General features: G+C 43.9%; 1 protein-coding gene across 1 annotated transcript in view; it reads right to left on the bottom strand.

Annotated features, from left to right (window-relative positions):
* The window catches only part of LOC126458299 (protein 5NUC-like), a 229,474-nt gene that overhangs the window by 53,697 nt on the left and 163,378 nt on the right, over nucleotides 1-12,399 (bottom strand). The gene's annotated exons all lie outside the window — the stretch shown is intronic.

The following is a 12,399-nucleotide window of genomic DNA, read 5'->3' as shown; positions in this document are numbered from 1 at the left end:
TTTTAAAATATGGTTTAAAAAACACTTAAGAAAGAAGCACTTCACTGTCACTAAAACTGGAAGGGATTGGGAGCCTATGATGAAGGGAATAAGGTTTGGCAGTTTGGCGAGAAAGAGGTAAGGACGGAGGACTGGTGCATGGTATTGATGGGGTTTGAGGGGCTGTTAGGAAACAAGAATAGGAGAGGGGGGATGAAGGTATTAGTGAGGCCAAAATTTGAAGGGGAAAAGGGAGGTTAGGGAAATATGGAGAGGGGAAGGAGAAAAGGGGTTAGGGAAATATGGGGGGCAGACGGAGAGGGATCCCTGATGAGATGGAATGTGTGGGGTGGATTTAAAGTTGGTAGAATGAGTAAATTTTGGGCCAGAGTTCATGATGTGGAAAGGAAAGACGGTTGAAATTTCTTTGGGAAAGTATGTGGAAGGTGTCAAGGTGTAGGGGCAGTTGGATGTGGTGGTAGAGGTGCAGCAGCATACGGGGATTGGAAAGTGGAGGGGAAACTATATGATTATTCGAACTAAGTTTGCAGAAAGTGAGGCAGAGTGCACGGCGTTCTGGTGCCTGGAGCGGCATATAGAAATTAGGTGGGGGAGGGGGGGGGGGGGGAGATCCATGCAACAGTCACGTAGCAAAGAACAGGTCAGATCAAGGTTTTGTAGGTGTGGAGGACAGTGGAGGGGTGCAACCCCAAGTTTGGCTGGTTAATAGTTTTAGTAGTTTTAGTCTATCGTGGTCTTTCTTTTGGATGATTAGTAGGTGAGGTTTCCACATTAGTTGCCGGTCGATAGCTAGTCCAAGATATTTTAGTGTATTAGTTAGCTGGCTAGGACCGCTAAAGATCATACGGTAGAAGTCACAGAGATGGAAGGTACAGGTGGTGCATCCGATAATTAGTCCCTGGGTTTTGGAAGGGTTGATCTCGAGGAGCCATTGGTTACACCAAGAGGTGAACTGATTGAGGTGGATTTGGAGGGAACGTATGGATTTCTGTAGTGTGGGACAGGGAGCAAGGAGGGCAGTATCATTAGCGAACTGAGGGAGGTGGACTGGTGAGGGTAGTTTGGATGAATGGGCAGTGTAGAGGAGGTAAAGAAGAACAGAGTTCTCCTTGGAGCATCTACACATCGATATGTGCATCCCGATGCTGTACATAATTTCAGGACTAGCCAGCAAAGATGAGGTGTCTCTGCAACATCCTGTGTTGTCGCTGGGCGCATTAGAGTGGCAAAAAATAGTTTAACTGATAGAAATAATCGGTTACTGAAAAGTAGCAGTTACTGAATTAATCGCTCATTTGTCACTAGCAGTTGTTTTAATAACTGCCAATAGTGCTACAATCCTCCCATTGGGTTGGCAGGACCAGTATCAATCTCTGTTTGTACTAGAACAATTGTACTCAGCGAGGTCGGCGTTGGGGATACGTGAGTCCATCGCATCTCGCGGCTGTTGGTCTGAAATCCACTAAGCTACTTCTTTGAGATGATGTCCCTTTGACCGCATTGGAAGTGCTTGTCGTGGATTCACTGGATCTTTGTGCTGAGGTATAGCTGCAGTGGTGAATTGTAAAAGGAATTCTCTGATACTGGTTGGTCAGCAAAGAGCATACACAATTTAAAAGGGGTTGTCATATAATTTCATTTATCCAGTGGCGCCGTCACATACACTGCACTATACACAGTTACATCCAGTCTGCTAGTAGGCAGAATACCAAGAGATCACTTTACATCCACAATCTTACACTCATGGAGCGCGAATTTACCATGTAAACAGTAAGCATAATCACTGAGAAACCACTTTCTACATGTTGATTTTGGAGACCACCGACAATGATTCTATCTTTAATTAGAAATGGTATGATTAACGTAATGAGTGGGACATACGGCCGACACACGACTGCTCCTGAGGGCCTCCTTCACCTCACTGCCCGTCCAGCCCCTATGACACAGAGTAGGGAACTGCTTCCGTGTTTTGTGGGCAATAAGCGCCGTGGAAATTTTGTCTGGCTATATATATAGGGTGTTACAAAAAGGTACGGCCAAACTTTCAGGAAACATTCCTCACACACAAAGAAAGAAAATATGTTATGTGGACATGTGTCCGGAAACGCTTACTTTCCATGTTAGAGCTCATTTTATTACTTCTCTTCAGACCACATTAATCATGGAATGGAAACACACAGCAACAGAACGTACCAGCGTGACTTCAAACACTTTGTTACAGGAAATGTTCAAAATGTCCTCCGTTAGCGAGGATACGTGCATCCACCCTCCGTCGCATGGAATCCCTGATGCGCTGATGCAGCCCTGGAGAATGGCGTATTGTATCACAGCCGTCCACAAGACGAGCACGAAGAGTCTCTACATTTGGTACCGGGGTTGCGTAGACAAGAGCTTTCAAATGCCCCCATAAATGAAAGTCAAGAGGGTTGAGGTCAGGAGAGCGTGGAGGCCATGGAATTGGTCCGCCTCTACCAATCTGTTGTTGAGAAGCGTACGAACACTTCGACTGAAATGTGCAGGAGCTCCATCGTGCATGAACCACATGTTGTGTCGTACTGGTAAAGGCACATGTTCTAGCAGCACAGGTAGAGTATCCCGTATGAAATCATGATAACGTGCTCCATTGAGCGTAGGTGGAAGAACATAATAGCGAAACTAAAATGAGCTCTATCATGGAAATTAAGCGTTTCCGGACACATGTCCACATAACATCTTTTCTTTATTTGTGTGTGAGGAATGTTTCCTGAAATTTTGACCGTACCTTTTTGTAACACCCTGTATATTGCAGCAAAACTCCATCAATGACATTCTTTTACAAGGGTGATGCAATGCCATTTCACCAAGGCGCCACACTGGAAGTGCTATGTCATCTACGCTATCTGCCCTCCCTCCCTCTCTCTCTCTCTCTCTCTCTCTCTCTCTCTCTCTCTCTCTCGCACACACACACACACACACACACACACACACACACACACTGGCCTGGCAACGTATTGCACAACATTATGAAATAGTAGGTACCACTTACTGACATAACAGTTACAGCATGTGGCGCCATATGTTTACTGCAATGTGTACTACGCTGTTATGTCATCTGAGATCTGACCACGGCTAAATGAACAGAGTAGTGGAGTGGATCCTCCTCCAAGCTATTCTATAGCTCATGGAAATATCTGTCAGACTGCACACCACCTATTTATAGAATTGCTGTCTGACTGTTCAGACTGACCATAAGGAGTTCGCGCATTTATGGAAATAATCGCCAGTAGATGAGTGTAACTGTTTATCTGTGGCAGTTATATTATTCAGGCACGGTTATTGTTCTCTAGGAGTTGGTTGAACTGTGTCCTGTTCCAGTAGGTTGTAGCAGATAATGATATTTTTTAGAGAGGACATATATCCCAGTGAGACAAGTATTTTCAAACTTCTACGGAAATAACTCCCGGCTGTCAGGGGGTTTGGCAGAGTTTACAAACTATTAGTTTGTTATTGCCCTTAACGTGATCCACATACCGGCATACATGCAGCTGCCATTAGCCTATACGCATTCGCTAATAGCATGGAACCGCGCCCCAGAATCAACATACTCAGCTACCAAATCAAATTAAAGAAAGTTAAATATCTCAACGTACGTGTCACAGATTTAACTATAGGACCAAATAAAACAAAAATGAAAGACGATAATTAACAAAAATGTTTTAAAATGGACTGTGACGTCACGCAACTTGGTTGGCGCACGATGAGGCACAACTAGTTGGCTACCTTAAAAGACCAGTCTTTAATTGGAGATCAAGCGACGAAAGTGAAGCCATCCCCATAAGAAATACATTGGAGATAAATTAATCCAAGTTACCATGTATACAAGCTGAGAGCAATCTACCAGCTTGCGTTTCGCTAGCGCTCAGATTTAATGGTACCTTCGTCTGGGAAATTCGGCAGTAAAAATAACTGGCATCAATAAGTAACTGAAGAAGTATCTGGTATAAAAAAAACACAACCGTGACAACTAATACTCCGAAATAACCATTTGGCCCATTTCTACGATGCACCGTTAACGGCCTTGTCACAATGGGTATACCGGTTCTTCGCAGTTCACCAACGCCAAGCACAGTTGGACATGGCTAGTGCTTGGATGGGTGAGAGTCCGAGTACGCCACGCGATGTTGACAGTTTTCCCTTTGCTATCACGCCAGAGGGGACAGGAGTGGTGGTATCGTCAAGTCCCTGATCACCAGTGTTGACGCCAATGTCCTGGATTGAATTCCAAATCCCTCCACAGTATCTGGTGAAACAAGGGCACGCGGCACTGCTAACGGTGATCTATCCGCCGGAGGGGATGTTAAGCTCAGTGGCCACCTTAGTGCTATTTGAGAAAAACAGCCATCGAATTTCAGCCTCTCCCTTCTCTCAACATCATCATCCAAATCATAAGTGACGCCACGCTACACACATATCCACTGCAGTCATCTACACTTAACCGTCACACTTAAGACAACACATAACGCTTATACTTAACAAAGGAAAGGTGAGGGATGCAGAGGATAGAAAACACCTTTTCAATTCAGGCGGCTGAACCTACCCTTTGGGGTCTTCCAGCCATTTGTGCCATACAACTTAATTTTACTGGGTGCTCCAATGTCGAGACGCCTACTTTGCTGCCGTGCTGATAGTCTGCGGTCATTCAGGGGCTGTCGCATTGTCCTTGTAGATTCCACATCCTGACTCTAGTCACATTACGTGGCTGTATGATCCTCCATGGCCAAGTGGACAATGCTTGTCTTCTTGAGCGCTAATGGCTTGGAGCCGTTGAAATCCTGCATGGAGTTGAGTATGACCCTTCTGGAAACAACAATTTCGTATATGGATCACAGTCGTAGGATCCCAACCAAAGCGAGCTGCAGAGCCAAGTGGACAATGTCTGTCCTGGTTCCAAAGGCTCTGAGCACTTTGGGACTTAACTTCTGGGGTCATCAGTCCCCTAGAACTTAGAACTACTTAAACCCAACTAACGTAAGGACATCACACACACCCATGCCCGAGGCAGGATTCGAACCTGCGACCGTAGCGGTCGCGCGGCTCCAGACTGTAGTGCCTAGAACCGCTCGGTCACCCTGGCCGGCTAGTGTCTGTCCTCTCGGACGCTAATCGCTTCGAGCCACTGATATCCTGCATGGCGTTGAGTATGACCCTTCTGGAATCATCAATTCTATATTTGTAAGACAGTAGTGGGTTCCTGATCAATAGGAGCAGCAACACCGGGAAACGATGGACCGCAGTCAGGAAGACCACGATGTTGTCACTTCGGATTCTGATATGTGCTGGTAGGCTTTTCCACTTCGTACAGAAAACATAACACGATCTTCTCACAAACAAACGAAGCTGAAAGGTGGTTTCTGAATGAGAAATCCGCTGCATAATCTTCCACTGTATACGAATGTAGATGGCCTTACTGCTTCGTGCTTTGTGCAGTTGTGTTGAAATGCCAGTCACTTGTACAGCCAACCATGACAATGATGCAATGTTTTTGGATAGCATTATATTAAAAAAAATAAAGCAGAGGATTGTTTGATAAGTCTGGTGAAAAATCAACAAGAAATGTTTTATAAAAATTTCATCTTACTTCTCGAAATAGTCCTCTTTGAGGGCTGTAAACTGATAAGTCAAAACATTATGACCACTGCCCACCGCGACGCTGGTTGCTACCTAGTGGCTTTGCGGGCACGTGACGCGGTAACAAAAGTATGTAAGCGGAGCAGACGCCGAAAGGGGGTCACCCTAGCGAAGATATGAGCTGCAAACGGGGAAATCACTTGAGATAAGCGGCTTTGAAAAGAACAGGTTATTATTACGCAGAGCCTGTGAAACAGTATCTCGAAACCAGCGAGGCTGCTCGAATGTTCACGTGCTACTATCTTGAGCATCTGTGGAAACAGGTAGAAGGGCAGTGAAACTAGCACTAGGTGCTAAATGGTTGGACGTCCACGACTCTTGACAAAACGTGAGGTTCTGGGGCTTTTCTGCTCTGTAAAGTAGGACAGGCCGTCAGTTACGATTGCAGTGGCTACGAGACCATCGGAATTCGACCGTCGGTCAGTGGGAACGAGTCGGCTCTTCGGTGTCTCCACAAGCACAGTCATCGAGGTGAGCGTCGTCTCTAAACGTACAGCGCGCCACGGACGCAGGGTGGTGTGTGCAGTGTTATGCTATGAGAGACATTCTCCTGCCCTTGCATAGGAACTGTGGTAATAATCGAAGACACGCAGACAGCTGCGACCCATCTGCATCCCTTCATGCTTGATGCCTTCCTCAACGGCGATTCATCTTTCAGCGGTATAACTGCCGTGTCTCGGAGCCACAACCGTGCCACAGTGGTTTGAGGAGCATTTTAGTGAACCCATGGTGATGCCTCGGCCATCAGATTCGCCAGATGTAAATCCTTTGGAATCCATCTGGGTCGCTATCGGGCGCCATCACCGCTTACGAAAATCAGCGGTCCGTTATTTACGCGAATTACATGACCTGCGCGTAGACATCTAATGCCACATACCTCCACAAACATACCAACAAACTGTCGGATCCCTGATACGCAGAATCAGTGATGTAGTTCGTTCCAAAGACGGACAAGCAAACTATTAAGCAGGTGGTCATAATGTTGTGGCTCATCAGTGTATATTTGGTCCAGCGATTCTCCCACTAGTTTACACCATCAGAAAAACTGGTTTTGTCGAACTCTTTAAAACACTCATTGACTGCAGCTATTACCTCCTCATTCGATGAAACTTTCAAGTCAGGGAAGAGGAAGAAGTCACTTGGGGGCTAAGTCTGGGGAATAAGGTGGATGAGGAACCAATTCAAAGCCCAGTTCATGCACTTTCGCCATTGCTATCGCTGATGTGTGGGATGGTGTGTTATCCTGGTGAAAGAGCACTTTTTTGTGTGCGTACTTTGGTCTTTTTTCCAGGTAACGGAAATTTAAGACGATTCAGCAATGAAGCACATAGGAGTTAGTTACGGTTCTGACTTTTTCCAAGTAGTCTATGAGGATTATTCGTTGGAAATCCCAAAAAACAGTGCCCATCACCTTACCAGCTGACAAAATGTTTGCTTTTTCCAGTGCACTTTCACCAGCCTTTGCCCATTGTTTTGGTTGGCGTTTTGACTCTAGTGTGTAATGATGGATCTAGGTTTCATGAACAGTCACATATCGGCGCAAAAGTTAGGCGGATTGCAATTAACCATCACTAGACATTGTGTTGAAAAGTTGTGTTGGATGAGCTTTTGGCCGACTATGAGAAATCGCGGAACCCACCTCGAACAACAGCTTCTTCATCGTCAAGCTCGCTCAGTTGAGATGCCTACAGTCTCAGCAGTCACACGAATTTTTGTTCGGCGTTTGTCAATGGTTTCCTTTGGGTTGACCTCAATTGGATGGCCGGAGCGCGCTTCGTATTCCGTGCCTGTCCAACCACGTTTAAGTTCATTAATTCAAAAGTAAATGGTCTTCAATGACGGTCCGCGTGAACTTCATCCAATTGTGTTTTGATCTGTGCGGCAGTCCAACCGCTCTTCAGTCGCAGTCGACACACAGACAAGTTCAGATGCCTGTCAACAATGAACTGGTTGCTGTACATTGTTGAAATTCTTTGTACGATCCTTAGAATAATGAAGCCTCTAACCATGAAGGCACTACAAAACTTTTCCATTCCTTCATGGAAATTTACCAGACTTATCAAACCACCCTCGCATAGTAGTCGTGTTCGACATGCGGCCTCGGACGCTGGTCAGCTATAAATATGTGCGGAGAGGTGTAAACCAGACCCGCCCTGTTAGCCATCAGATAGGCGTAGTACGTCAGCGTCTGTGAGTTACTCCGCTACACAGCGCTCAGTGACGGCGAACAGGGCTATTACGTCATGGTCTACAGCAGGGTGTGGTTGTTTGGTGGCCACACCCTTTACTGTGCGAGAGAGCTTTCGGACGGACGCGTGTTTCCATTAACCCGAAAAACAAAGAGGGCATTAGCGCCAGGTCTCAACTAGACCCCCCAGATTTGTCTACAATGCCCCTTTTGTTGAACGTTCTCTCTTGTACGATAACGTTTACCGTCTGGACTTTTACCGTCTAGGACTTACGTAACATGTTGGCTGAAGCATGTAATGAGTTCATATTGGGACAATAGTTATAATTTTAAAAGTAACACGTTCCGTAATGAACAACTCCTCTCGTGTAGCATCTCATACTGAAAACTGTTGAACATACATGTGTGACGCTTTCGCGCTGACTAAATTATAGTCCGCGACGAATGGCGTCTTTATTCTCTGAATCTTCTCTGTACCTTTTGTTAGTCCAACTTCACACGTATTCCAGAGAAAAGAGCAATACTCAACAATTAAACAGCTACAGATTTGTAATAAGAAGTGTTTTCAACTCTAGAGATACAAAAATATATTTGTTGAGCAAATTACGTCACTGGCAATGCTCACTAGTAGGATTAAACAAAAACTCACTGGGTTGCTAAAATTGGCGTCGAAACAGGGTTGAGCGAAACCACCAGTATCAGTGTGTTTTCTCCGATACAATGCCAAGCACCGAAATAATCTTTGCAAGCAGTGAGAAAAGAGCAAGTCAGCGCTAATATCAGGGGACAGGCAGCAATTTTCGACATTTCTTACAGATATTATTTGAGATTAATAGCTATTTGGAAAACTCAGGCATTGCTGCTCACTTAACCCTTAACTCACGAGGTGACGTTTCTGTAATGTATACTACTAGGTGGGGTCTCTGGCATCGTTACGTTTAAATCAAGATTTAAGGCGCAAATCATTTGAAATTTTTACTTACGTTATATAATATTTATTTCTACTATGAGTTAAGTGTTGTTTAGGTGCTCGTTCTTTATTTTATTGTTCTACAGAATGCCTCCACAAAATCACATACTTCCGCGTCATTTTTTAAGTAGTGCAAATAAATGGATTGGTTGAAAACTGAATTCCACATTCTGAAAAATTATACTATCTCTATAGCAAGTAAATTCCTACACACAACTACATCCCACGGTTTAAATTTGCACGTAAAAATCCAACCACATTGGTACGAAAAGAAACTCTGCAAAACTGACATTCAGTTCTGGTATACATTTTTCTCATTGCCACTCATAACACATTTGATTTTAACTAACACTGTAAGTATTTTATTACCGAAACAGGCAGATTCTCATCACAATTTCACCGAAGTTCTTCCTCTTAAAGATGCTCTTGTTCGATAGCAGAACTGTGATCACTGGCTATTGTAAAATCGCCGTCTTTTTGGCTTGTTTCTTGTTTTATATCACTGACTACTTCCTCCGCCCATTATCTAACTATTTTATAAACTCGGGAAAGTTAAAACTGACACGTTCCTACGAACATATTTGATACTAAACGGTACCGTTGTGAAGAAAACCGGTACGTAGTTCACGAGGCGCGGACAAGAAGCCCTAACACCAAGTGTCAGAAACAAACCAAGAAGGCGATAACGCAACCAACAACGAAACATGGTAGGTGTGGCATTTTTAGGAGGGTAGGAGGTCATAGAAGCATTACGCCGCAACTGGTTTTCGACAGCGATTTAGATAATTTACGCCCGGTCTGAAACAACATACCTTGTGAGTTAAGGGAACTGATTGCCTCCATTAGCTGATGCTATGTCTACTTCTACCGACATATAAGAGTAACCTTTAAAATTTTAACCAAAATATGGCTTTATTGAGATGTGACATTAATATTATTTCAAAATTTATTCAAAATGGTTCAAATGGCTCTGAGCACTATGGGACTCAACTGCTGAGGTCATTAGTCCCCTAGAACTTAGAACTACTTAAACCTAACTAACCTAAGGACATCACAAACATCCATGCCCGAGGCAGGATTCGAACCTGCGGCCGTAGCGGTCTTGCGGTTCCAGACTGCAGCGCCTTTAACCGCACGGCCACGTCGGCCGGCTCAAAATTTGTTATTTGTATTGTTAAAACAATGGCAGCTCAGATACTAATAGAATAGTTTGTTCACAGCGAACGTTTAAAGGAACAGTTTTGTAAAAAAATGTACAGTTCACGCGAAAGCTTTCATTGGGTGATTTCTTTTTTGCGATTTTGGTAAAGGTCTGGCTCAGCAATGATGCCTCTAATGGATTTGTTCACCTTTTCATGATCGATCTCATTTATTAAGGAACTTACTGTTTACAATCTGACTTCCAGAATTTTCTCGTGGTCCTGCGATGAATTTCGTGAACGTCGGACAAAATCGGTGGTTGTTCCGAAAAACCTCGATGCCGTGCACAACAAGAGAATGGCATCTTTCTTACCCTGTACCGTAAGTACGTCGAAGACTGTACTGCATTCCATTTTAGATAAACAATTTGCTGTGGAAAGGTCTGTTGCCGATGAATTCCCCACCAACTAGGCCGCAGCTCAGTAACAGAATCTTGTCAATTGCCGGAAGGAAATGTTCACAGAATTCGACTGAGGAGATGCGGAACCTAGTTACAACATTGTAAAAGGAGACGAAGATTGGGTACATTCATACGCGTTTCAAACTAGGCAGCAGTTAAGGGTTTGGGTGAACCGACACCAGCAAAAGTCGTTCGCTCGCGAATCATTTTCACGAAAATGTCGCTTGTTTCTTTCGTTGTACTGGACGTGTCGTAACCCTTGCCTTTGAGGTAATGTTGTGCTTGAGCACGGCTCGAACGGCTCGAGAAGTTTATGTCACAGCCCGAGGAATTTCGGTTTCTACTCGATCTTTCGATCGCCCTGCGGTATGGCGATGTGTTTTAGCGTTATTAACATACACAGATTTTAATAACAATAAAAATAAATGTGAAACACGGACTGAAATATCTTCTAGAGTGCAGATCATTTGAAACAAAACAACAACTAATAAATAAATGAAAGATCACAGTCACGATTCAGTCCAATTCTCGAGCTTTCGCTCGTCCCGCGACTTATGGTGACGTGCGTGGTTATCCGCGCGATGGGTCTTACCGCCGTAATGTATTTGTAATGTATTTTCACTATCGCAATTCGAGTTAGTTTGTCATGTAGTTCTTGTTCAGTTTTCTTCCTTATTGCATCTGATTGTTTCCATCTTGTTTTCACTGTGATTGAAAGCTTATAACTTTTTACTCCTTAATCTAATATGTGCACAATGCTGGAAATTCTCATTTGCTACACATTTTGTAAATATTTGCAGTTTCTAATAAAGAAATAAAACACTGTACCGAGTTCAGACTCATGCAATGTGTCTGAACGACAAGACTTGTTGTCGTTGTTGGGTTTACTTAAAAATCGACATCTGTACTTTTTTTGTCATTAGTCTTCTGACTGGTTTGATGCGGCCCGCCACGAATTCCTCTCCTCTTCATCTCAGAGTAGCACTTGCAAACTACGTCCTCTATTATTTGCTGTATGTATTCCAATTCTGTCTTCCTCTACAGTTTTTGCCCTCTACAGCTCCCTCTAGTGCCATGGAAGTCATTCCCCCATGTCTTAACAGATGTCCTATCATCCTGTCCCTTCTCCTTATCAGTGTTTACCACGTACTCCTTTCCTCTCCGATTCTGGGCAGAACCTCCCCATTCCTTACCTTATCAGTCCACCTAATTTTCAACATTAGTCTGTAGCACCACATCTCAAATGCTTCGATTCTCTTCTGTTCCGGTTATCCCACAGTCCATGTACTCCAGAGTACTTTCTCAGAAATTTTTTCCTCAAATTAAGGCCGATATTTTATATTAGTAGACTTCTCTTGGTCAGGAATGCCCTTTTTGCCAGTGCTAGTCTGCTTTTGATGTCCTCCTTGCTCCGTCCGTCATTGGTTATTTTAATGCCTAGGTAGCAGAATTCCTTAACTTCATCAACTTCGTGACCATGTCATTAGACTGTTCATTCCTTTCAGCAGATCATGTAATTCTTCTTCACTTTCACTCAGGATAGCAATGTCATCAGCGAATCGTATCATTGATATCCTTTCACCCTGAATTTTCATTCCACTCCTGAACCTTTCTTTTATTTCTAATATTGCTTCCCCGATGTACAGATTGAGCAGTAGGGGCGAAAGGCTACATCGTTGTCTTACACCTTTTTTAATACGAGCACTTCGTTCTTGGTCGTCCACTCTTATTATTCCCTCTTGTCTGTTTTACATATTGTTTATGACCCGTCTCTCCCTACAGCTTACCCCCACTTTTTTCAGAATTTCGAACATCTGGCACCATTTTACGTTGTCGAACGCTTTTTCCAGGTCGACAAATCATATGAACGTGTCTTGATTTTTCTTTAGTCTTGGTTCCATTACTGACTGCAACGTCAGAATTGCCCCTCTCGTGCCTTTACCTTTCCTAAAGCCAAACTGATGGTCGTCTAGC

This window comes from Schistocerca serialis, chromosome 2, assembly GCF_023864345.2.
Source record: "Schistocerca serialis cubense isolate TAMUIC-IGC-003099 chromosome 2, iqSchSeri2.2, whole genome shotgun sequence".
Taxonomy (NCBI): domain Eukaryota; kingdom Metazoa; phylum Arthropoda; class Insecta; order Orthoptera; family Acrididae; genus Schistocerca; species Schistocerca serialis.
This window is presented reverse-complemented; position numbering and strand designations above follow the sequence as displayed.